Genomic DNA, 17,472 nt, shown 5'->3' on the forward strand with positions numbered 1-17,472 from the left:
TCTGAGCAACAATTCAACACATTGGCACAGGCATTGACTTCCTTAACAAGACCCCTAAAGTTCAAGAAATAAAAGCAAGAATCAATAAGTGGGATAGTGTTAAATTAAAAAACTCCTGCACAACAAAGGAAACAAAAGTATGAACAGAGAGCCAATCAAACAGGAGAAAAATATTTGCTAGCTACTCTTCTGGCAGGGTAAAGAAGTCAAACACATAAACACACACACACACACACACACACACACACACACACACACACACATATACCCAAAAAACTAAGAACCCACTCAATAAATGTGTGAAAGATCTAAGGAGACATTTCTCAAAAGAAGAAATACAAATAACCAATATATGAAAAAATGTTCAACATCCTTAGCAATCAGGGAGATACAAATCAAAACTACACTGATATTTCATCTCATCCCAGTTAGAATGGCAATCATCAAGAATACAAATAATGATAATTGTTGGTGCAGATGTAGGGGAAGGATACTCTTCCACATTTTCAGTGGACTGCAAATTAGTACAACCACTTTGGAAAGCAGTATAGAGATTCCTCAAAAGACTAGGAGGGAAACCAGCATATGATGCAGCTATTATACTCCTCAGTATTTATCCCAAAGAACATTAAAATCAGCCTAACCATAAAATCAGCCTACTATAGTGATATGTGCCTACTAATGTTCATAGCATCACAATCCATAATACGTAGGTTATGGAACCAAACTAAGTGCCCATCAATAAATAAATGAATAAAGAAAATGTGATATACATACACAATGGAGTTCTACTCAACCATAAAGAAAAATGAAATAATGTATTTGCTAGTAAATGGATGAAACTGGAGATCATAATGCTAAACTAAATAAGTCAGACTCAGATAGTCAAGGGTTAAGTGTTTTCTCCCATATGTGGAAGGTAGAGATAAAAAATGAACTTAAAAAGGGGATCTCGCAAAAAGAGAAGTCAGATCAGTAGAGTAGAAGCAGGGAGAAAGAGGGAAGGAAGAAAGGAGGGGAAAAAAAGAAATGAAGTTGACAAATTATGCTATGTGCAAGTGTGACTATATCACAAATTGTTTATACCACTGTAATGCATCAATTAAAAAAACAAATAAATAAAAAAGTAAATCCACAACTGAATTTACATTGTAGCAAGTTTTATAAAATTAGCTGTAAGGAGAAAATCTAAAATACTACCTGAGATAAAAGACAAATTACCTACACAGAAATAACAGGCTAAAAATTGTATATAGATAGGATATATGGTAGAAGATATTGGAAAATGTATTTTAAAGACAGTAGAGAATATTGGGAGAAAGTAGAAATTAAAGTCAAAATTTTATATCCATTTAAACTAGTGTTTAAGAGCATAAAATAGAGATATTTTGAGTAATACAAATGTTTAGGAATCTTTATAGCCTTTTTGATAAAGGATATACATCAGCAGGAAAAAAAAAATAGTGACCCTATTAGGAATGGAGAAAGGAAAGAAGATAAATCCAGAAAGAAGCAAACAAAAAAATTAGTGTAATTAACATAGAGACTCTTTGAGCGTATATCTCTTTCCTGTTCCAGCAACATTAATATTAATCAGTACCGACCATTTCAAGTGCAAATTATGTTCATATATTTCAAATCAAAATAATAATTCCAGACAAATACAATGAGGAAGAGGCAGAAAATTCAGTGGGTGCTAGAGGCAAAACTGTTTTCACACATAGCAAGAGTGGAAAACAAGATATTCTATTTTTATGAGGCTAGTAAAAAATTTAACAGCCTTATTGGTATATAACTGAAATAATAAACTACATATATTTAAGATGAACATTTTGACAATTTTTTAAATATATATACAACTATGAGACTATAATCAAAATCAAAATAATAAAATTAATCTCTCTAATTAAAAGATTTCTAGTACCCCTTTGTAATCCATTCTTTCTTTTCCAATCCAGTCTTCCCCCACCCACTCTTTGTTGCTAGGTATTAGTTTGTATTTCATAGAATTTCATGTCAAGGGAATCATTTAGAATTTACATTTTTATCTAGTTGCTTTTACTCCATGTAATTGTTTGATCCATGCCATTATATCCTTTTTTTAATGGATTTTGTTTCTCTATTCACCTGATGTTGAATTTTTTTTATTGTTTCAGATTAGAGTTCATGAAAATAAAGCTGTCATGGACACTCCTGTACAAGTTTTGAACCAACATATGCTTTTTTTGCTCTTAAATCAATATCTAGAAGAGTGACAAGGCAATATGGAAAATGTTTGTTCAACTTTGTGAAAGAACTCTTAACTCTTTTACAAATGTCTCCAAAGTGATGGCACTATTTTAGATCTTTTTAGTCTTTGTAATTTATTTTGTACATTTGTTTGGATTTTTCATGTGAGTCATGATGTCATCTACGAACAAAGATATTTTGACTTCTCATTTTCAAATCTGTATATACATTACTTCATTTTCTTGCTTTATTGTGCAGACTAGAAACCCCCAAAGAATAAGAGTAGACATTCTTACCTTATGTCACATCTTGGAGGGGAGATGTTTAGTTTTTTAGCATTATGATTTTGGCTATAAGTTTCTCAAAGTTGCACTTCACTACATTGAGAACGTTTCCTTCTAAGTTTTCTATGAGCTTTTAAGACAGAAGTACATATTGTCTTATCAATATTGACTGTGTCTAATGAGACTGTAATATAATTCTGCTTTTTTATTCTGTTAATGTGATGAATAACATTAATTTTCTTATGTTAAACTATTCTTTCATTCTGGAAATAAAATCCACTAAGCCATAATGAATTATGTTTTTCTATATATTGATGAATCCAATTTGCTAAGATAGGGTATTGACTCTCTGGCTATAATTGTGGATTTATCTAATTCTTGATGTAGTTATATTGGGATTTACATTATACACTTTTGAAGTTCTGTTATTAGGCATTTGTAAGCATTTAGGGTCGCTATATCTTCTTCATTAATTAACCCCTTTACTTTTAAGAAGTGACCCTCTTCATTCCTTGCTCTAACATCCACTTTGTCTGATATTATGACTCTTAAAAATTACCACAGAATAGCATATCTTTTCCCACCATTTTGCTTCTGGTTTGTGTCCTTTTAAATGAGTTTGTGTCAAATTAAAGTGAGGTTTGTATATCACAGGAATTCATAAATATTCACACTAAGTATTAGACAGTGAATAAGAGTACTAGAAATCATTTTATAGTTTAAAAATACATATAATTATGTACACACACACATATATGTTGAATTCTACCACAACATTACAAATAAACATTTTTAGCAAATGTATTTATTCCTAAATCTCATTAAAACAATTTACCTAATTATTGGTTACTTTTTTAACTATGTTAAGAAATGTGAACTTTCAAAATGGACTTAAAATAATAATAGTTGTTTTAAAGCAAGTTATGCACAGTTTTTGTCCTAACCCAGAAATGCAACAAAGAAACAACTTGACAGGATCATTTGTTAGCAGAACTAATAAGTACCTGTCCAAGTTATGTCAGAAATTCAAGAAGTCCCACAGACAGTGAGTGTTGCATAAAGTCAGAATACTCGTAAATAAAATTTAAAATTGCTGGTGAGTTTAGATAAGTGGGTATATAAAATAAAATAAGCTTTTATTTAGACCTAAAATATAGTTGGGTTTTGTTTATCTTGATCCAATGGGCAATCCCTACCTTCTCATTTAGATGTCTAGATCATTATAGGCAGTGTTGTTATTAATATGGATGAGTTTACATTCACATGTTTCTAGCTGATCTATAGTTGTTTTGTCTATTCTTTGTTCTTTTTTCTCTTTCCTGTCTGCTCTTGAATTAACTAGGTATTTTTAATTATTTTCTTTTATTTCTCTTGCTGGCTTGTTAGTTAAACTTTGTTTATTTTTTTGATGATTGGATTTATAGTTTCTTTTAACTTATCAAAGTCTATCTTCAAGTGACATTTTATCTCTTCTTGGGTAAGAACCTTATAACATACTTTCATTACTCCTCTCCTGACCTTTATAATACTCTCATTCATTTTACTTCTACATATAGCATAAATTCCACAATACATTGTTATTCGTTCTTACTTTGCATGGTGAATTCCTTTTTAAAGAGGGTTAAAAATAAGAAAGAAAAAATATAATTAATTTCCATAGTAATGATTATTTTGTGTAGATTTAGATTTCCATCTGGTATCATTTCCTTTTTGCCTAAATGACTTTCTTTTAAGATTTTTTATGTTTCTTTATAGGGATGTAGCTCAGTAGTAGAGTGCTCGCCTAGCATACATGAATCAATCCCCAGCCCTGCAGTGGGGAAAGAAAAGATTTTGTATTTCTTATATTGCAAATTCATCTGAGAGTGACAAGCTTTTCCACCTTTTGTATTTCTGAAATGTGTTTACTTTCCTTTTGTTCTGAGAAATATTTTAGCTGGACATTGATTCTAGTTTGATGGGATTCCTTTCTGTAACTATCACTGGCTCATTATCACTGGTTTTAAACAATGTGATCATGATGTGCTCTTGTGTATTTGTCTTCATAATTCTTGTGATTGGGTCTTTTGAGCTCTTTGAATCTATGGGCTCAAAAATATACTTTTTACCATAATTAGATAGGCTTTAGCCAATGTATCTTCAAATATTTTATTTCATCCATCCTCCTTTCTTTGGAGACTTCATGTACATAGTTGAAGTTGTCCCCCACACTTCACTGATAATCTACTAATTTGTTTTGTTGTTCAGGACTTAATCTCTGTATCAAATACTGTTAAGCACTTTACACATTACTTTACACATTACTTTTTTTTACACTTTATTTTCTCAAAAGAAACATATGTTAGGTAATGTTATCACACCATTTAGGATACCAAAGGTCACATGACTTGCTCAACATTACATACTTGTTGGAATACTGGTATTGTAACCTACACAGTTCACCAGTAGAGTTAGAAAATTTCTTAGCTATTGCAAAAGAGAGGACAGATGTCATCTGATGAGAGCTCTGGAAACAAGCTACCATTCTTCTTTTCTATTTTACTTCAAGGAATTCTGCTCAACACATCTCAGAAGAACAATCTTGCCCCAGTCATAATAATATTTTCCAAGTCCTTGTACTGCTATTAAAATGTTCTATGTGGGGGAGATCCAAGATGGTGGACTAGAGGGAGGCTGCATTCCTTGTTGCTTCGTAACTCTGGTTTCAAGCAGAGGATATCTGTTCTTGGTAAGGCAGTTTTTTGCTGCTTATCGATCCTCTGCTGTTTACCCCATTTGTCTGCTGTGATCACCTGCAATCTGCCAGCATATCAACGCCTTTTTTGAGTGCAGATTGCTCACTGTCAGGCGCCTATCATCCGCCATTTGCCTGCCTCTCGCCTGTCCATCGCCTGCCTTACACCTATCCGTCACCCAACGCACGAGGTTCACCTCCCGATCGTCTGACAAGAGTCAGCAAACTGATCCCCAACCGCCAGTGGAGCACCGGCTGCCTGCTGTTGTCTGGAAGTTCACTGTTACAGTACCTGCAGGTTTGATTACACGTAGTTGCTGTCATTTTGAGACAATAGCCAGGCCCCATAGGAGCCCTGACCGGACTGACTGAGTCCCAGCTCCAGGATCCCTCAGTCCGACCGATCACTCCCTGCCTCTGGGGCCCTCGCATCAACTGACTGCTCCCTGCCACCAGGACCCCCAGACCAACTGACTGCACCCTATCACCGGGACCCCAAACCGACTGATTGCAACCGGCCTCCAGAATCCCACAACCACACCAAACACACCCGACCTCCAGGACCCCTGCCTGACCAACCACATCCTGCCTCCAGGACTTCCTGCTGATCACGGCCACACCCTGAGCAGCAGCTCCCCTTTTGCCAACACATTTTGAAGCCAGAGTGGCCATCTCGGATAATCCTGGAAGCCGTAGCTCCAATCTTTAGGTGGGGCAAAACCCATCCTGAGATGCTCGCTGGAGGCTTGAAGCTCATTGTCAGGTACCTATCATGCATCAGGCTACTGAACTCTGGGAGGTTTCATTACTATATGACTGTTATACTGTAGATTTTCTTTTTTCTCCTTATTGAAAAAATTTAAGTTTTTATTTCTTTACTTTTCTTGCTCTCTTTTCCTTTTGTTTACCTGTTCCCTCAGAGTCTCTTTCTCCCTTTTTTGCATGCTAACATCCACTTTCTTTTGATTACACTCTCACCCTTTCTTTTATCTAGAACTTCTGTATAATCTTTTCTTATCCCATTAACAGCCACATTCTACATCCCTCTGCACCCTCTTTGTCCTCCATTAAGAACTGCAAACCTTATTTTAAATCTGTTTGTTTTACTGAAGATAATATTTAAACTCATTCTGTTTATTATGACAATTTTGTTATTGTCCTCATAGGGGCTATTTGGTCTAGGATTGCATACTGTCTGAATTGGGCACTGCTAATATTGATCTCCCCTTAAAGAAAAGGTTTTGGAAACCTATAGGGCCTCTATAAGCCTATAGGGGGAAATCTGCAGTACCCCAGATCTGCACTGCTAGAGGGGAAGATACATGAACAACATGAAAAAACAAGGGAAGAAAATGATCCAAACAAATCTAGTTTCTATATTAATAGAATCCAATGACAGTATGTTAGAAGAAATGTCAGAAAAGGACTTCAGATTATACATGATTAAGATGATTCACGAAGCAAAGGATGAGATAAGAGAGCAAATGCAGGCAATGAATGATAATACCAATAAGCTAAAAGAACAACTGCAGGAAGCAAAAGATCATTTCAACAAAGAGATGGAGATTCTCAAAAAAAAAAAAAATGGAAATCCTTGAAATGAAGGAAACAATAAACCAAATAAAAAACTCAATGGAAAGCATCACCAAAAGACTAGACCACTTGGAAGACAGAACCTCAGACAATGAAGAAAAAATATTTAATCTTGAAAATAAAGTTACCCAAACAGAGAAGATGGCAAGAAATCATGAACAGAATCTCCAAGAACTATGGGACATCATGAAAAGACCAAATTTAAGAATTATTGGGATTGAGGAAGGCACAGAGATACAAACCAAAGGAATGAACAACCTATTCAATGAAATAATATCAGAAAATTTCCCAAGCCTGAAGAATGAAATGTAAAATCAAATACAAGAGGCTTACAGAACACCAAATGCACAAAATCACAACAGATCCACACCAAGTCACATTATAATGAAAATGCCTAACATTCAAAATAAAGATAGGATTTTGAAGGCCACAAGAGAAAAGCGTCAGATTTCATATAGGGGGAGACCAATACGGATAGCAGCCGACTTCTCAACCCAGACTCTAAAAGCTAGAAGGGCCTGGAACAACGTATTTCAAGCTCTGAAAGAACATGGTTACCAACCAAGAATCCTATACCTAGCAAAACTAACCTTCAGATTTGAAGATGAAATAAAATCCTTCCATGATAAACAAAAGTTAAAAGAATTTACAAATAGAAGCCTGCGCTACACAATGTTCTCAACAAAATATTCCATGAGGAGGAAATGAAAAACAACAATGGAGGTCAGCAAAGGGAGGAACTACTTTAGAGAAAAAACACTCAAAGGAGAAACCAAGTCAACTTAAAAACCAAAAATAAGCCAAATGACTGGGAATACAAATCATATCTCAATAATAACCCTGAACATTAATGGCCTAAACTCATCAATCAAAAGACACAGACTGGCAGAATGGATTAAAAAGAAAGACCCAACAATATGCTGCCTGCAAGAGACTCATCTCATAGAAAAAGACATCCACAGACTAAAGGTGAAAGCATGGGAAAAAAACTACCATGCACAAGGACTCAGTAAAACAGCAGGGGTTTCCATCCTTATGTCAGATAAAGTGGACTTTTAACCAAAGTTAGTCAGAGGGGATAAAGAAGGACATTTCATACTGCTTAAGGGAACCATAAATCAGGAAGACATAATGATAGTAAATATTTATGCCCCAAACAATGGTGCATCCCTGTACATCAAACAAATCCTTCTCAGTTTCAGGAATCACATAAACCACAACACAATAATTCTGGGTGACTTTAACATACCACCGTCACCACTAGATAGATCTTCCAAACAAAATCCAACCAAAGAAACCATAGAACTCAATAACACAATCAATAACCTAGACTTAATAGACATATATAGAATATTCCATCCATCAATGAGCGGATTCACTTTCTTCTCAGCAGCACATGGAACCTCCTTGAAAATAGACCATACGTTATGCCACAAAGCAGCCCTTAGGAAATGCAAAAATATAGAGATACTGCCTTGTGTTCTATCAGATCATAATGGACTGAGAATAGAAATCAATGACAAAATAAAAAACAGAAATTACTCCAACACCTGGAGACTAAATAATATGCTATTGAATGAAACATGGATAACAAAAAACATCAGGGAGGAGATAAAAAAATTCTTAGAGGTCAATGAGAATGACAATACAACATATCAAAATCTCTGGGACACTATGAAAGCGGTACTAAGAGGAAAATTCATTGCATGAAGCGCATTCCAGAAAAGAGTGAAAAGTCAACAACTAAATGACCTAAGATTACAGCTCAAAGCCCTAGAAAAAGAAGAACAGAATAACAGCAAAAGTAGTAGAAGACAGGAAATAATTAAAATCAGAGCTGAAATCAATGAAATTGAAACAAAAGAAACTATTCAAAAAATTGACAAAACAAAAAGTTGGTTCTTTGAGAAAGTAAACAAAATAGACAAACCTTTAGCCACACTGACAAAGAGAAGGAAAGAGAAACTCAAATTACTAAAATTCATGATGAAAAAGGAAATATCATGACAGACACCACTGAGATACAGAACATAATGAGAAGCTACCTTGAAAATTTGTATTCCAACAAAATAGAAACTACCGAAGACATTGACAAATTTCTAGAGACATATGCTCCTCCCAAACTGAACCAGGAAGACATACACAATTTAAACAGATCAATATCAAGCAATGAAATAGAAGAAGCCATTAAAAATCTACCATCCAAGAAAAGCCCAGGACCAGACGGATTCTCAGCCGAGTTCTACAAGACCTTCAAAGAAGAACTCATTCCAATACTTCTCAAAGTTTTCTAGGAAATAGAAAAGAAGGATATCCTACCAAACTCATTCTATGAAGTTAATATCACCCTCATACCCAAACCAGGCAAAGACACATCAAGGAAAGAAAATTTTAGACCAATATCCTTGATGAATATAGATGAAAAGATCCTTAACAAAATATTGGCAAACCGTATCCAAAAACATATTAAGAAAATTGTGCACCATGATCAAGAGGGGTTCATCCCTGAAATGCAAGGATGGTTTAACATCCGCAAAAAAATAAACGTAATCCATCATGTCAATAGACTTAAGGATAAGAATCATATGGTTATTTCAATTGACACAGGAAAAAGCATTCGACAAAATACAACACCCCTTCATTCTCAAAAACTAGAAAAAATAGGGATATTAGGAACATACCTGAACATTGTAAAGGCTAAGCCCATGGCCAACATCATTCTTAATGGAGAAAAACTGAAACCATTCCCTTTAAAAACGGGAAAAAGACAGGGATGTCCTCTTTCACCACTTCTATTCAACACTGTCCTCAAAACTCTAGCCAGAGCAATTAGGCAGACCAAAGAAATTAAAGGGATACGAATAGGAAAAAAAGAACTTAAGCTGTCACTATTTGCTGATGACATGATTCTATATTTAGAGTATTCAAAAACCTCCTCCAGAAATCTTCTAGACCTCATCAATGAATTCAGCAAAATAGCAGGCTATAAAATCAACACGCATAAATCTAAAGCATTTTTATATGCAAGGGATGAAACAGCTGAAAGGGAAATGAGGAAAACAAATTCATTTGCAATAGCCTCAAAAAAAAAAAAAAAAAAAAAAAACTTGGGAATCAATCTAACCAAAGAGGTAAAAGATCTCTACAATGAAAACTACAAAACATTGAAGAAAGAAATTGAGGAAGACCTTAGAAGATGGAAAGCTCTCCCATGTTCTTGGATAGGCAGAATTAATATTGCCAAAATGGCCATACTACCAAAAGTGCAATTCCAATTAAAATCCCAATGACGTACCTTACAGAAATAGAGCAAGCAATCATGAAATTCATCTGGAAGAATAAGAAACCCAGAATAGCTAAAGCAATCCTTAGCAGGAAGAATGAAACAGGGGATATTGCAATACCAGAACTTCAACTATACTACAAAGCAATAGTAACAAAAACGGCATGGTATTGGCACCAAAATAGACAGGTAGATCAATGGTACAGAATAGAGGACACGGACACAAACCCAAATAAATACAATTTTCTCATACTAGACAAAGGGGCCAAAAATGTGCAATGGAGAAAAGATAGCCTCTTCAACAAATGGTGCTGGGAAAACTGGAAATCCATATGCAACAGAATGAAATTAAGCCCCTATCTCTCACCCTGCACAAAAATCAACTCAAAATGGATCAAGGACCTCAGAATCAGACCAGAGACCCTGCATCTTATAGAAGAAAAAGTAGGTCCAGAGCTTCAACATGTCGGCTTAGGATCAGACTTCCTTAACAGGACTCCCATAGCACAAGAAATAAAAGCAAGAATCAACAACTGGGATAGATTCAAACTAAAAAGCTTTCTCTCAGCAAAGGAAACTATCAGCAATGCGAAGAGAGAGCCTACAGAGTGGGAGAATATCTTTGCCACTCATACTTCAGATAGAGCACTAATTTCCAGAATCTATACAGAACTCAAAAAACTCTACACCAAGAATACAAATAATCCAATCAACAAATGGGCTAAGGAAATGAACAGACACTTCACAGAAGAAGATGTACAAGCGATCAACAAACATATGAAAAAATGTTCACCATCTTTAGTAATAAGAGAAATGCAAATCAAAACTACACTAAGATTCCATCTCACCCCAATTAGAATGGCGATTATCAAGAATAGAAGCAACAATAGGTGTTGGAGAGGATGTGGGGAAAAAGGTACACTCATACATTGCTGGTGGGGCTGCAAATTAGTGCAGCCACTCTGGAAAGCAGTGTGGAGATTCCTTAGAAAACTTGGAATTGACCCACCATTTGACCCAGCTATCCCACTCCTTGGCCTATACCCAAAGGACTTAAAATCAGCATACTACAGAGATACAACAACATCAATGTTCATAGCTGCTCAATTCACAATAGCCAGACTGTGAAACCAACCTAGATGTCCTTCAATTGATGAATGCATAAAGAAACTGTGGTATATATATGCAATGGAATATTACTCAGCTATAAAGAATAACAAAATTATGGCATTTGCAGGCAAATGGATGAAATTGGAGAATATCATGCTAAGTGAGATAAGCCAATCTCAAAAATCCAAAGGACAATGATCTCACTGATAAGCGGATGATGACACATAATGGGGGGTGGGAGGGAGGCAAGAATGGAGGAAGGAGGGACTGTATAGAGGGAAAAGAGGGGTGGGAAGGGTGGGGGGAAGGAAAAATAACAGAATAAATCAAACATCATTATGCAAATGGTATGCTGTTACTCCATGTACAAACAGAAACAACATGTATCCCATTTGCTTCCAATAAAAATAAATTTTAAAAAATTGTTCTATGTGTCTAATGCTGGTGGTAGCATCCAGTCTGACCAAACCAGAATGGCAGGTTGAGCAGAGAATGAGTCAAGACAGAGCCAAGCTAGTTATTCCAGCTCATTTCATTAACAAATAGTTAATAGGCACTCTTCTAGGTCATTTCTACTTGAAAAGATATTCAAAGTGAATGTGCTAAGTCATAAAAAACAATGTCAAGCTTGTTCAGCAGGCACTGGGGGAAAGGACTGAAGCTGAGGATCAAGGCAAGCAAAGTATACCTAGAGATCAGAAACCACAGTCTTAAAGTCAAGTGCACCTGAGCTGATGGCCACATCTGGACTTGCTTAAAGTAACTGGGTTTTGTTATAGGTATATGACTATGATAAAGTCTTCTGATAAACAGCCTCTATGCTCAGTATTTTCCATTTGCAATGGTATGAATATGGTGTGTCCCCTCTGAAATTCATATTGAAATTTAATTCTCATTAGATATTGAGGTGGAACCCTTAAGAAGTAATTAGGACTCTGTCCTCACATGTGGACTAGTTCTTTTTATCTTCAGCTTCCTTTCCATTCTCACAGCCACTTGTTTGACCCGTTCAGGATGGTCCTTGGTTCTGATGGAAAGTGCAACCTCAAAATCACCAACCCCTGACAAGAAGGCTAAGTATGATGTTCTCAAGAGTGAGATTAGCAGGATGTATAATGTCCACCTGCAGTCTTCTCCCTTTGACATAGCATTCCTGATCTCCTATAGGAAATGTAGCCTTCCTTTAGTCTCTGAGATACATTCTTTGTTTATTGGTTACCTGTGCTGTATAACACAGTAACACAAATTCAACAGCTTAAACATCATCCAGTTATTATCTAACATATCACAGGGCAGAAGTGTGAATACAGCGTATCTGGGTCCTTTTCTCAGACTGAAGTTAACATTGTCAAGGCTGCATTCACATGTGGAGCTCAAGGTCCTCTTCCAAGCTCATGTGCTTATGTCAGGGTTCAGTTCCTGTGATAGTAGTTCTGAAGTCCTGTTTCTTTGCTGCTCTCAGCCTCAGGCTACCTTTTGCATCCAGAAACCATTACATTTATTCTTTGTCACATGGCCCCCTCCACCTCCAAAGCAGCATGGACAATCTCCCCTCATGCCAAATCCCTCTAGAGTCTCTTTTGTCAGCCAAGAATACTGTCCTTTTTAATACACACACCTAGTTAGGTGTAATCCATTAAGGATAACCTCCCTTTATTTAAATCAAGTAACATATAAAAATCAAGTAATAACATCTACAAAATCCATGCACAGCATTACCTCAATTCATGATTGATTCAATAGTTTGAAAAAGGTGTGTATATGGAAAAGCAGGAATAATGGGGGATCCCTTAGCATTCTACCTACCACATCTTCTTCAGTAAACCAAAGAACCCAGCTCTGTGGTTCAAGTGAAGTAATAATAAATCAAACTCTAATGCTGCATTTCAGTTCAAAGAATTGGGTCATGATTTCGTTTGTGTGTTTGTTTTATAAGCAAGACTCCATAGCATAACCCAGGATCCAGTCCTTGTTTATCTTCTACCTTTTCACCTGAGCCTCTGTTGCTACACAGTATGCAAAGTTCTCACTGAGATTTTCTCCAGTCTTCCCAGGGGTTGAAATTCCTCCTTTGTGCTTCAGTCTGGAGACCTGAGACCTCCCCTGAAGTCTTGTACTCTGAACTAATGAGATGCCTTTCTCACTTTGCCACTGACCCACTCCCTCCATCCTCTTTAGATCATGCCTCTAGAGTATGCGTCAGAATCACCTGCAGGAAGCCTTAATTAAATCCAGACTGTGGAGTCCCACTCCAGAGTTTCTGATTCCATAGGTCTGGGGTGGGAGCCAAGAATTTCTATTTCTTGCAAGTCCCCAGGAGATACTGGCACTAGAGGTGCTGTGACCACACTTTGAGAACCCTAATTTAGGTATTACCTCTTACCTCTCTTTCTCCACCTCAGGCATCTGGATAGGAAATATGTAACCACTGGAATTGCTGCAGAGAAGTCAGCTGACTTTTAGCTTGGGTCACCTCCTCATCAAGGATCCACACTGGTCTTTGAAGCAAACTTCTTGGAATCCACATCTGAAGAGATACCAAACAGAATCCAAACACCTTAATCACTCGGTTTTCAGGCCATCACTCTTCATGTGACTGTTATCTAATGTATTCAGCAAATATACCTTAAGCACATAAATGTGTCAGAGGATGCTGTGGCAAATAAGGCAGTTGTTTCACCCCCTGACACTTGGAACTTGCAATAGATTGTTAAGTAATCTCTTGTGTCTAATGCATCTCAATCAACAGGGACTTGAATAATCAGTGTGATTGCAGAAGTCAACATAAAGAAAAACTTTGTTCAGGTAAGGGACAACACATAGATTTTATCCCTATTGTCTAATCTCCTGAAAGGGTTGACGAGGATTCTAGGCTACTTCAGCATTCACATCAGAGGCTTATGGTGTTTATTTGAGCAGATGCCCGTTCATAAATGGGGAAGCATAGAACTACAAATCATTCAGGGCTCCACCAAGGAGAGATGAAGGAAAACATTTTATATGATATTTACAGAAGACAATGAAAATATTTCATTGACTAAGGTGTAAAGTTCCTAGGTAGAGGTTAGTTATATTTTCTGAATGATTAAACTTTCATCTTATTTTCCTAGGCCACAACGGTTCCTTCTGAGTTGGGTTTTAGTTTGCTTTTTTTTTTTTTTTTTGCTGTGCTGGGGATTGAACCCAGGGCCTTACCAACTGAGCTATATCCCCAGTACCTTGGTTTGCTTTATGATGGTGCATTTGTTTTTATAAACAAGACTCCATAGCATAGTCCAAGATCAAGTTCTTGGGAAGGAATTCAATGTGATGGAGCCATCTCAAACTAAGGGACACCCAATTAGTTATTTCAATATTAGATAATCAGTATCAGTATCCATTTTGGGGTGGGGTGAAGAATGGCTGCAAGTGAGTGCATTAGAGGAGAACCATGCTTGCATGAGTTGATAGAAACTGTTGGGAAAACATACAATCTAATGGGGCAACACAGAAGTTAGAAGAAGCAAAAATCCCCACCATTTCCACTACTATTTAACATTGTCCTGGAGGCTAGAAAAATTGTAGGTGTTTAAGAATTTAAAGGAAAAACTTAACTAGACAGATCTCTAAAGTATGACTTTCTAACTTTTTTTTTTTTTTTTTTTTTGTGGTGCTATGGCTCAAAACAGGACCTCACATGTTCTAGGCAAGTGTTTTATCACTGAGCTATATCCTACCCCAAAAAGGAAGAGGTAAAACTATGTCTATTGATTGACAGCATCATTTTATATTTCTAAAATCCAAATGATCAACTAAGAAGCTATGGCAGGAAGTTCCATAAGATAACAGAATACAAACAATATACAGAAATTAACACCATGACCTACATATAACTAGTTAGAAGATATAACTAGAGAGGAGAATACAGTGCTGACCTGTGTCTGGTTCTGAGCCCTTTCTAGCTTACAGAGAAAATTCTTTTTCCCATTCTACTTGCTTCTCCTGCAAGTAAGCAAGGCCATGTGACTAGTTCTAGTGAACAATGGACTGATGCCACTTCTAGCCAAGACACTGAAGAATCAGTGAGCCACCCTAGTACTCTTTCACCTCCTTCAGATACACTGTGAGGTGACATTGTTAATGATAATATCACAACACAAAATCGATGCAATCACCTGACCTGCGTTGGTTTGTTCATGAGAGAAACACAAACTTCTCTTACATTTTGTGACTGAGCTGTAGAGTTTTACTCTTTGCCACATCATGGCTTAACTTTTTACATTAGTAGCATTAGTAGTTTAAATCATTAAGAAGTGATAAATCTATCAGCATATTTTACAGATATTGCAAAGAGACACAAAACAAAACTTAGAATGTAAAGTATAAATGCCAGCACACTGGATAAGAAGTTCTAATATCATGAAGATGTCAATCCTTCATATGTCAATTTATATATTTGATCTCAATAAAATTACATGAGAGAAACAGTGTTTCTTCCTGAAACTGAACAAATGTAACTTAATTCCTGGAACTAAATTTTAAAGGAAAAAGATAAGTAAGAAATAGGTGAAGAAGAAAAAGAGCCAGTGTTGAGGAATGACCCTACAATGAAAATATAAAGCCTCAATATTTAAAGCAGTATGGTACATGAGTAAATAGACAAATAAGAAACAGAAAGCAAGAAACAAATAGAAATATGCATGAGAATTTAAAATACGAAAGGCATATTTTCAAGTCAATGTGTTAAAAATGGACTTTTCAAAGGATTGATGTTAACACACTGTAAACACTTTGAAAGGCAGAACTGAACCCATATTTCATGTTGGTAATGTAGATAAATTGGAGAAAGAGAAAATGCACCTCTTGCATTATTAAATATTGCTGAATTCTCTTCTATAGGGTTTATACGACTCGATCAAAATGGTCAAAATTTTAAAGCAAAAAAACTATGCAACTATCAGAAAAAAAATATGAATTCCTTCTTAACTCTGACTCAAGTGTCAAAAACTATAAGATGGAACAGCAATAAATAAAACAACTTCAAAAAATTTTAAACACGGTGAAAAAAGTCATGAATAATCAAAGGGCAAAAGCAACCTGGGAAAAAGTATTCAGTATGCATGTGGCCTAAAGTAGAAGGTGGTGGGTCAGGAGTGGGAGTGGGGCGGGAACAGACTTACCCAACCTTTGTCAAATTAACCAAGGGAAATTCCCTGCTTTGTTGGTTACCACAGCTAGTGTTAATCTTTCTTTACTAATATAGGGCCTATGCTAAATTAAAAGGGACACAGCACAAAGCAACAGGTGGGCTGCATGTTCTGTCTTAGATCTGGATCTGTATAAACTGCTGGAAAGGGTATTTGGGGACCAATTATGGAGGTTCAAATGTCGGGTGGGTATTCAGCAAGATGTAAAATTTTGACACAAAAAACTGAGATTGGTAACTTTAAGAAAGCAAGTTATGAAACAACTTCATAGCATTTTATTTATATGTGCATTCTTGTGTTTGTTTATGTGCACACACACATCTACATTCACAGTACATTGAAATATCACAAACAAGTGTAAACAGTGGCACACTTTGCTAGCAGTGTATTTGTTTTATTTTCTAAGATGTGATAATCTACAATGAATAGATAGACAACTGCTTTCATAAAAGTAAAAAGATCACCTTTTAATTTTAAGAAAATATTACTGGCAAGACTGAAGTAGTGTGCTTGGTCCTCAAAGGGGTGGGGTTCAGGTAAACTGAGTTTGATCAAGGCACAAATTGGGGAAAAGATCTGAGTTGAAGGCTAAGACAAAAAATAGGAAAGATGTCTTGGGGAGTTTGTTTTTGCAAAAACTGTTTAATTTCAGAAGCAACCTTTTATCAAAGGCAATTAAGATCTTCACAGTGAACTGTTTTTTCCCCACCAGGCTGGTCTTTCTTGGCTTTAAGAATCTAAAACAGTGCCATCCAATAGAATGTTCCAAATTTCTATTTACCTGGAGGGTAGCCACTAGCCACATGTAATGTCTGAACATTTTATTTTTTGTAATTCAATGGGTTTTTTTTTCTTGTAAACAAATGGGATACATGTTTCTCTGTTTGTACATGGAGTCAAGGCATACCTTTGTGTAATCATAAGTTTACATAGGGTAATGTTGTTTCATTCATTCTGTTATTTTTCCCCTCCTCCCCCCTTTTCCCTCTATACAGTCCTTCCTTCCTCCATTCTTATCACCCTCCCTAACCCTAACCCTAAACCTAACCCTAA

The 17,472-nt window shown here is 36.1% G+C and overlaps 1 long non-coding RNA gene across 1 annotated transcript in view; it reads right to left on the minus strand.

The window, feature by feature from the left end:
• The window catches only part of LOC124988758 (uncharacterized), a 198,701-nt gene extending 184,785 nt beyond the window's left edge, over positions 1–13,916 (minus strand). The window contains exons 1-2 of the long non-coding RNA XR_007109486.1: positions 13,859–13,916; positions 13,617–13,760 (exon numbers count right to left, since the gene is read on the minus strand). This is a non-coding gene — a long non-coding RNA (uncharacterized LOC124988758). The remainder of the gene's footprint in view (positions 1–13,616; positions 13,761–13,858) is intronic.
• Positions 13,917–17,472: the final 3,556 nt, after the last annotated feature.

This window comes from Sciurus carolinensis, chromosome 1 (genome assembly GCF_902686445.1).
Source record: "Sciurus carolinensis chromosome 1, mSciCar1.2, whole genome shotgun sequence".
NCBI classification, from domain to species: domain Eukaryota; kingdom Metazoa; phylum Chordata; class Mammalia; order Rodentia; family Sciuridae; genus Sciurus; species Sciurus carolinensis.